The following is a 17852-nucleotide window of genomic DNA, read 5'->3' as shown; positions in this document are numbered from 1 at the left end:
AATCGCTCATGAATACAATAAATATCTTTTTTATCCTTGTTGACATCATCGAAGCCCTACTGATGGAGGACTGAAAAACACTAAGGATTCTATTCTTGCGCATAAACGTGGAATTATTGATAACCGCACTTTAGTAAGGGGAGGATGCGTATTTTTCACAACTTACAAATTAAGTCTCTTTTCCTACTTAAGCATTATATTTGTCAGTACGATCTTGAAATGTACATCGCCAGAGTGACAGCGGAAAGCTGTAGAGAAACTAATTTGTTGAAAATTAGTGAGTGGATTCAGTATGTCTCGTGCCTCTCTCGCGCGCGATTACCATGACAAATGCAACCCTTGAGCTGACAACTAGGAATTTCCATTTCACTACAACTATGACAAAAGAAGCACGGTCCGGTTGAATTTCGGCACTGGCAGTAAAATTAAAGGGTATGTTTACTTGAATGTTCACTATAGATTTTAAGAATGTCCTCAACAATCAGTTCAAATGTTTAAAATTCAAGACAGTAAAATTAAAAGAGGGAGAAGCTGCGGCATCCGTAAGCTGGTTCGCCCTGCTCTGAACACCCAACTAAATCTTTATTGCACCCATTTATTTGGACTCCAGACGCTCGTGAGAACGCATTGTTTAGTGACACCTATCGCATTTAGTTGATTGGATGAAATTGATGTAGACTTCATTCTTTAGACCAATTACAAGAAGTCACATAAATCTTCCAACACCGCGGATGAAGGCGTCACTTGCAAAAGCACTTTTTGCAATTTCGTTCTTGCTGTAGTTTTACTCTGAATTTCACTAGTTCGAATAAATGTTTAAATTTTCTCTGCATCCGTTTGAACCATGTGACGCCATTAAGCCTGCTTTAAAGGCTTAATGGCGTCACATGCTTTTAAAGCTTGCAAACAGCTTTTCCGTAGGAAAATATTGTAATTTATAACATAGTTACTTTTTTTTTTAATCTCAATAACAAAGTAATCAGAATAATTTACCATAGTACCTAACGAAGGATTAGTGCTTCGCCTATATTTGCCGAGTTTTCTGCGCAGGAAAGAACTATTTTTCGCTAAGAACGGAGAAAAAGCAAATGTTAATTATTATACTTCTCCTTCTGGATCATTGATATGTTTCGAAACAAAGTTAAAGTGAATAATTCGATGCAAATTATTTTCTAAGAGTTGTTCTTTCAACATTATTCTTCAATGAGGCTTTGTTTTGCTTATTCCAATTAAACTAAATTTGGAAGTTAAGCTCTATGTAATTACTTTTCCAATTACTCATTGAAGTAATCGAAAAATACCCTATCGTGTTTACGTATTATCATTTCAACAGATGCAATTGTTAGCTAAACAACTTTTATATAATCAGTTCTCTTGACAATAATGAAGTCAGAATAGCTCATGTAATTTGCCGTCTTTTCAATTTCGTAGTTTATTATAAATCCGATATAAAAATATTGTTTAGTTACGTAAGTCTTGAAAAAGAATGCAGAAATTTATTAACTCAAATTATTAATAATGGTTTTTTAAATTCATACTTAAAGTTTGCTTTTTTTTCCCGTAGATCTCATAAGAAAGATGTCTGCGGACATTACAGGGTGTATTTGCATGTTGATTAAATAAACACAAGAATTATCCGATTGCTTGCGTTGTATTGATTTACGAATTTCCGGAGATCTTAGTCGCTGTGCTTGTTTAAACGACTTACGGGGCGAAAATCCTTTTATCGTATCGGATTCATATAATGGATTTTTTATATTTCTATCCAGATGTGGCAAATAGTTGATTTTTATTCTGATTAAAAGGTTCAACTGCACATCTAAAGCATTTTGTGCGCCTTTGGTACATAAGCCTAAATTACGTGAACGTTTTATAAATCGGCCAAAAAGAAATATTCTTTTGGCTGATTTATAAAAACGCTCTCGTAATTTAGGCTTAAATGTTACATCGAAATTCACAATGTTAGTAAGATAGGACATTTTGTGTGGTACTCGAAGCACTGAGGCTTTCTCCCGATGCAATTGCAGTGTCCTCACTCGAAGATATCGTCTCAAAATGGAAGCGTATAGTAGAAGTCGCAGTGACCTTTAAAGGTTATCGGTTGCCTGATAAGTGAACAAAACAGTGTTCAGTGCTTCGGTGGAAATTTTCTTCAAGATTATTAATGAAGAAAATCTGGAAAAAACAGTAAAGATTTCTAACAAATGATATTCGTGTGCCGTTTCTTATTTATTAAAGCGAGAACACGAGGAATTCTCTGGCCAGAGTTTTTTCTGATGAGCGTTAGAAGGCGAATTGGATAATGAGAATAACTATCGCATTTTAATGCGAATTTATGTTCCGAAACAGTCTACCTTTATTTCTGAAATCAGGGGTTTAATAATAATAATAGAAGAAGAAATATTCAGAGTTTGGCATAATGAACTCATCTGAGGCAAAGCCTACAGAAGTTAATGCTAATCAATCTCGGAAACGTTTTTCTTTTCTATTGAAAAAAACAAACAAACCAACCTGAACGTTAAACCAATTCAGTTTTATCGTTTGATGAGCATTAGTGTTGAAAATGAACCATTAAAAAGCAGCTTCATTTCCACAAACATATAATATCGCTACATTTAAGCTATTTTTCATATACAAATACTTCCCAACGATGTTTTTAGTATTTACACGACAACGAATCAACAATAACAGATTTGTACAAGGATCTCCATGGAAACTATTCGCGTTGATGCTGTTGTGTAAAACAGTAGAAGGAAATTAAATTGTATAATGCCTGTTGGATCAATACATAGAATTCAAACTATGAAAGGATTTACAGAACAATGTATTTTACAAATCAAAAAACATTTATTTTGCTATAGATTCATGTCTGTGCTTCCATCTTACTCTTACATACTAAAACACACACACACCGTGACCGTTTTCGCTACGTTATAGCAAAAACTACGTCCATGAGAAGTGGTTTATTCTGCTACATTTTCGGTCAGAACGAAATCATTGGCAATGGCAGTTTCTGCTGCTCTTGATAGAACTAAGTCAATCGGAATGACGTTTTCCCGATGCGTCACAAATGGCCCTTCGTGAATGTTTTTTTTTTTTTTTTTTTTTTTTTTTTTGTCAAATGACTGTACAGCAAAACCTCAGTCAACCGACAATGGCTTTTGTTTTGTTGTGAAGAACTTGATCCCTGTAACGTAACCCAGTCTTAGCCAGTGTATTCATTATCAGAAATACCTACAACGAAATTACTTATTACAGATATCATTCATGTTTTATCTGTATAGCTGCTCCTTTATAATTTTTATTCGTCTATATTTTAAAGGCTAGAGACCTGAACATATTAGTTCGAACTGAAATAACAAAACCGTAGGAAGGACTGGTTTCTTTTCAAAGTATTACTTGAAGTTGTGTGTCATTTATCCCACTCATCCATGATACCAAAGATATTAGAAAACTTCCTATTGCTTCTTCAGCGGAGTATGGTTAAGAAAACTGCAGCCTGGAGCTTCTTAAGGATTAACTGCTGTCATTCATAATAGTAAAAGTAATTTTACTGTTTCTCTGTAAAATTAAAATGAAACCTGAGTATTAAATGAGCAGTGCTATACCCGCATAGTCCGAATCCTCAAACGTTTTTAAATATAAACGCAATTAGTTTATTTCCACGGTTATTGAAGCAACGTGTACATAGTGGATATATATTGTATATGCAGTCATTTCCCTTCATTAATCATTTTTCACACTTCACAATGGCACATGCATTATAGCCAAGTAAATATGCTAAACGCGACATGCTTCTCTTCCGCAACCCATAATTAATTGTACAAACTTTGTCTCCTACTCCGATGTTCGGAAACGTGCTGGACTTGTCGCATGTTTAGTATAAATAAAGTGAACCCACAGAACTCATCCACGGAATTGTCTCTGATTATATAAACACATCTTCGATTAACAGAAGAGATTCAGGAACACTACATCGCCCCGTAAAATGAACTGACAGTTCATTTCAAGGCCACTCAGAATTCACTGTTGCGTCACCTCTAGCGAAGCAGCAATTGGAAGAGGCGCAAAATATGCATTGTTCTTCTATAACAATCAACTGTTTTTAACATTATGGGGGATCCCTCTCCCACACACGCACATCTTGAGGTCACGGCGTCGAATATTGGTTGATGTCACTTCCGGTAACTTATCCGGAAGCGATTGTGATCCATTATGATGAACTCCAAGAACGTAATTAAATTGTCGGCCCTGGAGATATATTACTGATTTAGGTAATTACTATAATTATTGTAGCAACAACAGCGCCATTTAGGAGTTCCTTTATTGCGGTCATTACAGAAATGGTTACTTTTCTCGGCTTAGAATGCCCTCCGTTGTATATCTTCTATAACCATTCTATAATCACCGTCATGGATGTTCGACTGAATGATTTCCTAATTCTAGGATACTCAGTCGAATCATCAACGAGAAGAAAGCATTCCAGCTTATATCCCTTTTGTTCCGTCTGCCTATCAGCGTTTATGATCGATGTCTTCGCTAAGGACACATCTGTTTTGAAATTCTTCAAGATGCAAGTCCCGAAAAAGCAGTTTTTCGAAACTAATATCGTGGATCTAAAATTTTTATTTTATCCGCTAAAGCTTGTTTATTCTGAACATTTATATCCTCCGTATTTGGACTCTTTCGCTTACGACTTGGTAATCGATTGCGTGGGGAGGGTGTCAAGAAAAAAAATAAAAAGTTCCCTTTCATCATGTCTTTGCAACTGAGAAGCCCAGATTCGTCTGATTTTCCTCAAATATTTGTGAACGTTAAAAGATAAATTCAGTTTTCTTTTTTATCCCTGAAACAAAAACTAAAAGGAACCAGCCAGTAAACTAAAGAACAATGATATTTTATTAACAGCAAGCCTATTTTCCGATTTTTTTATGCTATCAAAATTTATTCTATTAGTATACGGATTCAAATTTAATACTCCATTTGAATGGAATTTTAGAATAAACATTTCGTTTACCTTTTTTCTAGCAAATAAGGAAAGGATAAGTATATGTAATGATAATGGTCCGCTTCTTCCACCACACCCCGTGTCATTAAGAGCTTTCATTTTTGATTTCCCATCATAATATGAAACATCACAGATTGTCCGGAAGATGAATTAATGATCTTCGAATTGTAATATCTTTTGAAGGTAAATTTATTCTCTATTTCTACATAAATATCTATTCCACTTATACTAACAAATATTATTTACAAGCTAATCTCTTAATACGCATTGAAAATCTATTTAATCGTAATCTTATTTGTTAAAAACTTTCATACCATATATTGTAAATTTATGATAATTTTCGGAACTAAAATGCTGCGAAATAATTTATTAAAAAGAAACGTTGCTATGTGTAAAAGCATATTTCTCTCAATCTTTCTGCTGTGATCAAAGACAAAGAAACAGCATCTTATTACAGTTATGTTTGGTCGAGGTCTAGTTTTCTTGTCTGTGTGTCCAATCTACGGAATATCTGTTTTCTTTTTCGCAAGAAGAGACCCGATAAATGGCACGTGCACCTCTAAACCCTCCAACAGTGCAAACATCTGTAGAGACAGCAGTTTTTTATTTGAACCCAGAGTGTAACGAAATAGTTCACTTTTTCTTTTGGTAAAGCCGACCACGCTTCTATCGTTGTGGAGCGTGGAATGAGTTTGCAGACGAACACATTCGTGATTGTCAATATAGTCTTTGATTTAAATCACGAATAAGAGATTTTGTGGTACTTTCACAGGGGGATCTCTCTAGAACTGGAATTCACTATTCCAAGACATCGGATTTTTTTTTTCAAATTTCTTTCGTTTCTCAACATACAGTTCACTAACCTAGGTAAGGAGGACTTATTTTCTTGGAAAATTCTGTAGTTGAAACTGTCCAAGCCAGCTTGGAATTAACAAATGTATTCAAAATAAACGGTTATATTTATGATCGACACGTAATCATCAACTAAACCGGGGAAACAACTCGATGAATGATACGTTTCCTAGAGATTCATGATCGAGAGGTCGGTTGTTTAATTGGGAAAAAGGCGGCTAAGGACAAGTGACAGTATACGTTCTCTTGGAACTGCATGCTCATCGATTTATTTATTGGGGGTCGAACCAAAGTGTTTTAAAAGGAAGATTCCACCTTACTGGTGACATAGGTTTCTTTTTGGTGGAATTCGTTTGAAAGAACGAAGGCTATGAGTCCATTGTATTACATCTGTCAGGTTGCTTATTTTGAAGGAGTTACTTCGGATAAATCAGATGATTTATCAGCTGATAAAGATTCTTCGCATCCTGGAAGGAATCGGAATCCAAGTCTTTCCAAAATAAGTATTAGTAGATAATTGGGTGGTTGATTAGGAGTTTAATGGCGCAAGGATATGAAAGTTCATACTGCGCAGAACAGAGCAATAAAGACCGCAATCTGTCTTGTGCACTCTGGAAGTGCTATACGTAGCAAGATTAAGCGACTTTTATATTTTTTGTACGTTTTTATTTAAAAGTAAAACTGAAATGTTAAAGCGTTTTTTCATTTCATATATATTAAAAAGAGGCATAAAATCGAATTATCTTATATTTTGCAGTGATAAAAGTAAAATACAAGCTAGAAGAGTCGTCCCAAGAAGTCCCTATTCTGACTACGATATCAGACGCCGAAAAGAAATAAGATGTGGCATCATTACAAAAGAGCAACACTGTTTCGAAGTGCATTCTTGAGAAAATCCCTGCACAAACATTAGACAGGAATGTAGGTATCCTCCAAAATGGATTTTCAAACTCACGCCAATCAGTGTAATATACGCGCTCTTTTTTTGTGTGTGTGTGAAATCAGACACAGGTTATTCTCCACAAGTGTTTGTATTTCCATCCTTTAAAAACAGGATCCCATAATAATTAGTTTTAACTATAGATAATGCAGGGAAATGATTTATTAAGATAAACATTACCATTTTTAAAAGTACAACAAATTTTAGGTTGAATTTAAGTCTATGGTCACAATGTTTATTTACCTTAAATCAATAGAAGTATTTCACTTTAAGATGACTTACGCGTCCATTAATTCCCAACTCACCTCAATTATTGGTCCACAATTCTCACAATATTAAAAATCGGCTAACCAGTATCTTCTTCGTCAACTACATCAGTGGGACTTACGCGACGACCTTACAAACGTCCTTCGATTTCTTAATAATTACTAATGACGTGACTAACCCTATAATAATTCTTTTGTCTGTAAATTGTGTTTTCTAATGCTGGTTGTGAGACGAAAACTCTTGCCACCACGGTATGGGACCGTCTAACTGACTTTCAGCTGAAAAGACCTGATAAGAGTACTTCGCCTCCTAGACGAGACTCAAATCCAGATCTTTACGAACCAAGGGCTTATTCTACACCGACTGAGCTACAATGGCCCCCGTCTACTTCATGTACAAGAGGAATACAGCAAGCATGTATTATGTAACCCACTCTGTCCAATATATAAGAAATTAGTCTTAGAAGTAATCATATTGACAATTGTTTTGCCAGTTCTTTCCTACTCATACAACTTCCCTTGCTCTGTGGAGAGTTTTAGTAAACAAATCCCCATAACAAAAAGGAGCAAAGAATGGAATGCACGCGAAACTGTACACAATTATGAAAAAATAATCCTTTATCAGACAATTAACGCTTAAGGCTTACAAATCCGGAATGCATTTTCTTACATTTGCAACATTTATAGCAGAAAGGTAAAACTTGTTGACCTACTTTAGGATTTTGATTAAAATTTAAAAAAAAAACAAAATACTGATTGGCATAGAGGGAAATGATCGTTCGTATACCACCAATTACTGTATCTAACTGTCCCCATAAATCAAGGGGGGGGGGGGGGGGGGTAAGGAGGTCAGTCGTTAAAACTAATAGCAATATGCCGTTTTGGCCATTTCGTGGAAACATCCAAATAGATTCCACCCCCCCCACCTACTTTCAATAAATCAAACCCACTATTCAACGTAAATGTGGCGCAAGGTCATTGTTGCGAGCTGTTCCATTGCTATTTTTAGGCATTCTTTACTCTAATTATGTCTGGCAAAATGCTTTGTCTTCAAAATTTCTCAGAGTTTATCCATACAATCGAGTTTCTAGTTAGTCAAGGTATTTCAATACCTTCTTGTAATGTGAACATAAATGGGACTTTTCTGACTGTAGCTCCTCTGCTTTGACTACAGAGATCAAAAATCGTTTCGATCTGTGGCTTTTGTAGCATACTATCGAGTTAGTGAGGTTATATTCGTTACTTCAACATTCGTCGTAACACTTCTTGCGACTGCTTCACAAGTAACGCATCAAATTCAGTATGTCTGTTAGCTGATGATGTCACCTTCAGTTAATTTTAGGTGGCAATCTAGTAGCTTTTAATTGGATGCCACAGATGTGGCATTCCGTTATAAAACCACTTGAAATCCGTTCTCTTATACCGATGCCTCATAATTTCAGAATATATTTGTATATAGTAGGGGCGAATGCTGGTCTTGAAATGCATACTTGCCCTTGTTATCATTCAGGGAGTGAGAGGTGTGATTGAAGTCTGATTAGCGGAATAATGAATTACTGACCATTTAAAACTATATATTTAGAAATTTATGTACATTTAATCATACAAATACAACATTTATTTTACAAATGATATTCTATAGTTTTTAAATTTAGCTACTTGAATACAAATTCTACCCTTCTTCTTTATGAACTGGTCAATAATATCGTCATGAAAAGTTGGTTGTAACTTAATTTTCCCAAGCAACACACACACACACACACACACACACACACACACTTGTAAAGGCTGGCTGAAGCTCACTGGCTAGTGCTACGTTGACTGCGTATAACATGTGTTTAAGCAACAGAGTGAGACGTGAAATGGCTATGCGCGCGCATTAAATCTCAGTGCTGCTGTGAGAACCTGGAAGCTCCTACAACCGAGCAAGCATCGGTCTTCGATACACCACGCAAAGCTCTATTATTGACGCGCAAGCTTAAGACGTCTTCTGTCTACAAAAATAAAGGCCTAAATGGAATGCTTATAAACGCATGCATTTATTAACAAATAAATATCACTTCTTTCTCAATTAATGAGCTTGTACTGCAGTAGTTATGCATGTTTCGAAAAGCACTACCACACAATATTTATTTCGACATAATACTTACCGTCACTGTAAAAGGAATCCAAATTTATCATTAACTGTTAGTATACGAGCAGCTCAAGCATTATTGGTCTCTGACCTATCAGGTTTTGTTTTATAAAAATGTTCGTATGGAGGGAAAACGAAATGAGAAGCACAAATACACGAGGAAGGAAAGATTCCCAGAAAGATGGACATAAAAGACGGGTAGTGTTGTATGTGCTTCTGGGTCTACTATTTCTTGCCTTAAACGACCGCAGCTTCGTACGTACCCCTTCTCGCTAGTGTTACTTGCTATATCTTTTGTTACTTTCTTATCGGAGAACTTGTCTTCGAGATGGCAAGGATTACGTAAACAAAGCTGTCGCTTGGAAAGAGCTGGTGGTATTTTATTTTAACTTGAGGCGTAGAACTAAACTGTTCTGCGCATCGATGCCTAAAAAAGCAGAGCTCAAATCTTCATTTCTGCGTCATCGTGGTCTATCTGGTGATTTATAGCAGTTTCCTTATGTGGGCGGTGATTTTTCCACTTCACGGAATACTGCGGATACTTAAAGGATGTAAGGAAAACAATCTTGATGTTCATTCATCGCTGTCAGACAGGCAATGTTGAAGAGGGATGGATTGAGTTCCCTTAAGCGTTTGCAGGCGATGGAAGGAAAATATTCTCCGTTATAGAGGCGTGAATATTTTCTTATAAACATACTTTTCAGTGCATTACATCGATTATTCTCATAAGAAAACACAAGTGTGAGATAGCTGTATTTCCAGGATCAGAAGATTAGTTTTTATATTAGCTTCTGTTTCTCCACTTAAACCAAATGTGTCCTATTAGAAACCTAACAGACAAGGAACACCCGTTTGAAATAAATCTTAATGAGTTTACATACGAGATGTAGATTTCCATTTTCTTTTTATATATAAAATATAAAACAGTAAGCATATTTTGATGTCTCAATTTTTCAGTAAAACGTGTAACCATTTCTATGATAAAGAAATATAAAAGCATTCAAATTAAAAAAACGACAATTTCGTTATTTAAAAACTAATGTTTCGCTTATCTTGTTAGGCCAAATTATACTATATAGGATTCATTTTATTTAAGTAACTGTCTCAGTATTGCACTGTTCTTTTAATTATTTTTGTGAATTTGTTGAATAGCTCTGAAGTGATTCTAAGACTGTACGCTTAACGATGACACTTATTACATCGTTCTCTTCTAATTATAATATTTTAGGGTTATTACTAAATTCTGGATCAACTCGTTATAGAGTTGAAGTTAGGTGGTATACGACCTCTGCTTTAAAACCTGGAATATTTATATTAATATAGTAACAGTTTATAAAACAGCTAAACCTTACGTGTAGACTGGGGGATCTTTGCACTAAAATCGACGCCTTATCTTTCTCAATCTCAGAAGTTAAGTTTAAATAATTTTTAAAGGATAACCCTGCATAACTTTCACTGTACATGCAATGTAGAATAGAATAAAAGAATTCTTATTAACCTGGCCAAGATGATCTATGAGACGAGTATACATATTCTATATATGAAAATTTTGTTTTCTTAACAGTTAATTTCTTATTTCTATTTTATTTTTTTGATTTGGGAAGAAAAAGTTTCCCTATTTGATTAACGAAGCACATGAAAAGAAATAACAGTATTTGTGTGTGATAAATACCAATGCAGCTCGCAGTAGATACGGTACATACAAGTCAAAGTACTTAAAAACATCTTTTGTTTCGCCTGTTTACTGAGTGATATTGCATATTTTATCCTTCGAAGCATGCGAGTGCGAGGTCAGACGTGCTTTCTTCAAGATCTTGAAGAAGGCGTACGTCTTTTTTTTTTTTTTTTTGGTGGGGAAAGGAAAAGATAAGTGAATAAGAAAATGAGAACAGCCAAAGTAAAATAGAAGAAAATAATGGGATGAATGAAGTAAAGAAATGGAATTTATTACCATACATATTTCGCTTTAATTAATGTGGCTCTACGAAGGGATTACTTTTTAAAGACTTCAGACTTGCTAGAAACCACTGTGAGTGAACGATGGGAAGAAATCAATGAAAACAAGAGATTACGTTACAAGATGCTTGGGTAGCCTCTTTACCTAAGCTTAATAATCTGTGATAGTAACACTCTTTAAGTGGGACGTGTGCGTTATGGTCAACTTAATCAACAACATGCATTTAAAAAACAAAGCGCATTGTTGCACTCTAGTGGCGTCTTTCGGAACTTAATATTTGCTTACAGAAGCGAAGAAACACCAAGGTATAATAACTAAACTTGCTCAAGTCTTCTTTTTAAGTAAAAAACTCATCTGCTCTCATCTCCCTTCTTCACTTTGGCATTCTTTCTTTCAGTTTCATTATCATAGCCGTGTCCTTATGAAGTGATGGCGCTAATAAACTCAAAGACAGTCTCCTAAACGCTTCGGGTTTTCAAGAGTGTAGAAAGGCTGAAGAATTTTCTTTCTCCGTGTTAATGATTTTCTGGCGAGTGAGATGCTTTTTCGCATTGAAAAGTGTCGCGTGAGGGGCTGTCCGTGACACCTAATCTTGTAATTATACATGTAAGATCAGTAAAGAAAAATTATAATCGCAAAGAATGTGAGGCGAAGTTACTGTCTCAAACAATTAGAAAAAACGAATGTTTCAATTAGAACATGGGAACAAAAGATGGCATTTTGGTCTTCCAAACAATCTCCGATAAAAAAGCGGACAAATACGAAGAGTTTCTTCCTCCCGCCATCTTGTATTTTTTATGATTTCAGTGAACCTTGCAGCTAAGAAAATGAAAATAAGATTGTTTGCTTTATTCGGCATTACATATTTCTTAAAAAAAATCTTAAAATTCGCTATTTAGAACTTTAAGCAGTTATAATTAAAATGATAGAATGTTGAACAAAAGACAAAAATAAATAAAGCGATAGAAAGACAATGAATTTACCTCTCTAAAATGAGCTCACGCTTAACTAACAGGAAATAATTGACGAATTAAACTTCTCTGCAATCCATAAACACCTCTTATGATCTTACGGTGAATTATTGTCAGAACAGTCTAGTCTAAACCCACAGCTCGCTGTTAAAACAATTTTTACAACTTTCATTGCAGACGAATACATTTTGTTTTTATTTTCTGAATATAAGCACAATACACTTAGAATCTGATATTTCATTGAAATAAACTGCCATTCGTGCTCAATGTACAACATTAATTCAACAGCTATCACATGTAGTAATGTTACATTACAACAACAAAGTGAACGTAATATAATGGTAGCAATGACGAATATTTTTTTTTTAGTTCCCCAAAGATCAACAATATCAGTTGGCACATCACCAATGAGAAGAGAAGACGATAAAGGAAACTTGGGCCAAAATGCAATAAATGAAATTAAGAAAGAAACCTAACAATGCCAATAAGATAAATAATCTTTGAGACGCAAAAAAACGCATCATTCTGTTTGAACCTTAATGAAATGGAAATACCCTCCATTTCAGTCTTCGATTAATGATATCGTTGCAGAAAATGTAAACAAGATTTAAAACAATGATTCATGTCGATAATACATATGAGATTTCTTTTTTGAATGTAGATTTAATGCTTACTGGGAGACAAAGGTTTAAAAATGTTCACTGCACAATTTGAAACGTAAAAAACAACACAAAAAAACCGTGATAGTTTATGCTCAATTTATCTTCGTCTGCTCAGTGTAATTGTGGTAATTAGTGGATAACAATGATATAACGAAATTGAATTAACCAATACAATTTCGTTTTAAACCAATTCTGTATCTGTCGTCAAGTGAAAAAGAAATATTGGCCGGTAGTTCAAAAGTTCAAGAGTAGATTCGATGTATCACAAAAAAAACTACAAGTTTGCTTGGCATAACCTTTTCTCACGACTTTTCTAGTTCTGAGCTGTCAAAAAACGCAGACAAGCACGCAAGACCAAACACCCATTTCATACAGAGTAAAATAATCCCGACAACAAAGTTTGGTAATCAGATAAAAATGATCAACATTAAAAAGAGAAAATGACAATATTTGGATCGAAATTTAATTGGTTTAAGAAATGTCAATAAAACTAGTGATTAAAATTCCAAACTGGTTTAAGACAACAATTGAAACCGGAGATGGTAACATACTAAGGTTCTTGTGCGGCTTAATTATGCTAAAATATTTTTACTATACTTTGCCTAATGGCTCCATGAAGTGAAGGGGCACTGACTCACAGTACTATAGCTACCCGTTTCCGTGCTGTCACAGTGGAACAACTGGAAGTAGGATTTCATTAGCCTATACAGATCTATTTAAGTGTCAAATGTTGTACCCAATACCAGACCTTTCGAGTAGCAGAATACAATGTCTCCAGTTGGTATATTATTCACAAGGATGAGGTACCGCAGTTGAAGTATTCACATATAGTCTTTGAAGAAAGTCCGACCATATGACTATGTGTCCATGTTGGACTACACGATTCGTTGCACTCTACGGCCAAAGGACTCTCGTCGGCTGGATGTTTTCTAGTTGTTCACTTTGACTACGCTTTTGACACCTGCACCAAGGTCCTAGTAGGTGATAGATGAAGTTGCACATACTCGCATACAACTTTTCATGTTCACTCATTATCGCTTGCAATGCACCATGTCTAATACTTCCTCCGTATTTGCTTTAGTCTTTTATATATCCCGGAACACCATTTCCGATTAAAGGAGAACCCATAAAATCATGAATATGAAGTACACTCTACACAAACGTATGACTCCAAAGTATGTCTGTTGATAGTATGTTTCTCTTGCCGGTTTGCCTATTTCCCTAGATGATAAACTTTTCCAGAAGTGCGTTTAAGAAATATTTCTTGTTCACTAATGATGAATAATTACACTGTGTACGGAGAGGGTTCTATCTAAAATTTACAGGTGATATACTGATGGTCGCACTGAACAAAAAACAGTGTTGTGGCATATACAAAAGTAACTGATCATATCTTCCAGTAGAAACAAATTCTGAAAATCCTGGTTGAAAAACGATGGGGGCGGCGGAAAGTTCTGATAAACACCTACAACAAATTATATTAAAGCAACTGAGATAACAGAAGAAAGGACATATCTTAAAACGCTTTAACCCCATGTTTCATCAAATTGCAACAAATTGTTCTTTTTTTTTCTTTTAGTATACATATTATATATATACTGTATATAGATGTCCGAAGTTTTGAAGAAATTCAAACTCTTCAGGTTCCTCGTACACTAGCACCGATAGTCAGATGCATTTCAAAAACGAATGGGCAGAGACTAATAGTTTATCTAATATTTAGGCGATAGAAAGTAAAGCACTATTATAAGATTTAGAAAGTAAATAACTATAACAAACATATGTAAGGGAAAGTGAGAAGGATAAATAAACAGAGGGAGGCTAAAATAGAATTATCTTTTTTAAAAAAAAGTGATTTTATGTTTATAAACATGATAGTAGGTAAAGGCGAAACTTTGTACTGAAGAACAAACTTTGATTACAAAGCCTCTCTTGGCTATTCTAAGGGCGGGTATAGGACATTTATTGCAATAACTTTCGAGTAACTCGTGTGGCCAATTACAGTAAATGTTTCCAGATTTTCTTGATGGATGTCACTTCAGACCACCTGTCAAGGCCAATGTCATACAAGATATCAAAGCTAATGTCTGCAGAAAATGCACAGCATAACTTACTTGGTGCATGCCTGAAGCTAACTTCCAGATATTTCTTCGAGCAAAGTATGGAAGAATTCGTAAAATACTATTCAAAAAACAAATAAGAAAAAAATGTAGAGTATCGATTAAGTGAAAAAAGATATCGAATTTGGTGTCTTGCCATCTCTTTGGATGGATTTAGACTATTTTTTGAAATGGTCTTCCTAATTAAAACTCGATGGGATGTTATTACAAACAAACATCAAAGATCAGAAGAAAGAATACACAAAAACAATAATTGGCACTCATTCCAACAATTACTGACATTCACGATACCACCGTATTATTGGCTCAAAAGTCCTTTTAGCTTGGTATTGAATTATTCACGTTCGTATTGTTTTTAGTGCCATGGGTAGTGCTTTCTATTCCATAATAATACCGATAAATAATACATTTCTACTAGTTTATTTGCAACTGTAATGGAGTTCCCAAAATGAAAGCGAATTGTTTCCTCCCGGGTGACTGTTTTTATTCTAATTCCCATCTCGACCATTCTGTTGAAACTGACATCAAACTTCTATTTGGCATCATTATGCACTAGGTTAATAAACGTTCCTATTCGTTCGTTCGCTGCTTTTAATCATATTCTAATCATTATTGTGACAAAGGAAAATCTGTTTATATTTTCGCTAATTTAATTGGATTCTAGATATCAAACATGTGTTTTTATCGAATTTTATGTAATTACCGCGTAAGTCATATTTTACCCAAAAAGAAGCCTAGATCGTATTTCGTTTTTGAAATCTTTAGTCTCAGGAGAATTCATTAATTCTCCACCAACAAGTTGTACAATTCATAATAACGAATTTGTGATACCGTAAACCATCATCTCAAAGAGAGGAAGCATCTATGCGCGCTACCTCTCATTGAATGAATGTTTGCACAAAAATTTACTGCTAAAATATTTTCTGAAAGAGATAATCTACAAAGCTCCAGCCACTCAGTGAAAGAGACAAACAATCTATAAAGCTCTAGATATTCAGTGAAACAGAATCTGTGAATCTGCAAACTTCGCTGAAGTAGAACCAATCGATAAAACTTGGAATATTTACTGAAAGATATACTATAGGAAACATTACTATGTGAGGAGACACTGCCTTGGAAGATGGCAATATTCATTTAGAGAGAGATACTTTAAAAATGCAATAAAAGAGACTATGAAATTGATCAAACAAACTGAAATAGACTCTCTGATGGAGCAAACATTCATTAATGTGTATTTGATATATCACACCATCATTGAAAGAGACATACTGTTAACAATCATTGAAAAATTATCAAATTTGGATGAGACAAATATTCCTTCAAAAAGAAACAGAAGAGATGGTGAAGGAGAATATGAAGTTGCGCACAATTTTGAATGATACATTATCTGTGATAGAGGACATATTGGTTTGAAAATACATGCTGCATATTATTTTCCATACATTGAAAGCGAATCTCTGAATATTCGAACATTCAATTGAAGCAGATCTATGCACGTACTCTGATTTTGCAAACATTGACTCAGAGTGAGAATCTGAACTGCTGAAAACAGTCTAAAAGAGAAAAAACATTAAGCTAAAAAGTCTAAAAGAGAATATGTGGAAGTAGTCTAAAACATCAATGAATCTGAAAGCGGTCTCTAAGAGAAAAAAAATCAATGAATCTGCAAGCAGTCTCTGAAAGAAAAAGATATGAATTTGCAAACAGTCTCTGAAAAAAAAATATGAAGCTGAAAACAGTCTCTGAAAAAAAAATATGAAGCTGAAAACAGTCTCTGAAAAAAAAATATGAAGCTGAAAACAGTCTCTGAAAAAAAAATATGAAGCTGAAAACAGTCTCTAAAAGAGAAAATGCATGAGACTGAAAGCAGTCTCCTAAAGAAAAGAAAAAATCTATATAGCTGAAAACAGTCCAAAAGAGAAAATCTACGAATCAGAAAGCAATCTCTGAAAGAAAAAAATAATAATCTGAAAGAGTCACTAAATGAAAGAATGTATGAATCTGGAGGCAGTGTTTAAAAGAAAAAAATTTTGAAGCTAAAAACAGTCTAAAAGAGAAAAAACATTAAGCCGAAAAATCTATGAATCTGAAAACACTCTCTAAAAGAAAAAAATCTATTAAGCAAAAAAGTGTCTCGAAAAGAAAAACCATTATGAAACTCAAAACAGTCTCTAAAAGAAAAAATCTATGAAGCTGAAAACAGTCTAAAAGAGAAAATCTATGAATCAGAAAGCACTTTCTGAAAGAAAAAAATAAGAATCTGAAAGAAGTCTCTAAATGAAAGAATCTATGAATCTGGAAGTAGCGTTTAAAAGAAAAAATCTTAAGCTAAAAACTGCCTAAATGAGAAAAAACATTAAGCCGAAAAATCTAAATAAAAAAAATCTACGAATCTGAAAACAGCCTTTAAAAGGCAAAATCTATGAATCTGAAAGTAGTCTATAAAGAAAAAATCTAAAACCTAAAAATATGCGAATCTGAAAGGAAACAAATTATGAATCAGAAAGCAGTCAATGAAAGAAAAAATCTATGAAGCTGAAAACGGTATAAAAGAGAAATTCTATGAATCTGACAGCAGTCTGTAAAAGAAAGAATCTATGAATCTGAAAGCAGTGTAAATGAATAATCTATGAATCTGAAATTAGTGGAAATGAAAATATCTCAGATCTGTAAGTAGTCTCTGAAAGAAAAAATCTATGAAGTTGAAATGAGGCTCTAAAAAGAAAAACTCTATGAAGCGGAAAACAGTTTAAAAGAGAAAATCTACGAATCAGAAATCAGTCTGTGAAAGAAAAAAATAATAATCTGAAAGAAATCTCTAAATGAAAGAATCCATGAATCTGGAAGTAGTGTTTATAAGAAAAAAATCTGAAGCATAAAAACAATTAAGCCGAAAATTCAATGGATCTGAAAAATTAAATAAAAAATCTATTGATCCGAAA

The sequence above is a fragment of the Typopeltis vanoorti genome, chromosome 18 (genome assembly GCF_054136105.1).
Source record: "Typopeltis vanoorti isolate ZY-2024b chromosome 18, IOZ_Tvanoo_1.0, whole genome shotgun sequence".
NCBI lineage: Eukaryota > Metazoa > Arthropoda > Arachnida > Uropygi > Thelyphonidae > Typopeltis > Typopeltis vanoorti.
The sequence above is the reverse complement of the archived record's forward strand: the minus strand, read 5'-3'. Positions refer to the sequence as shown.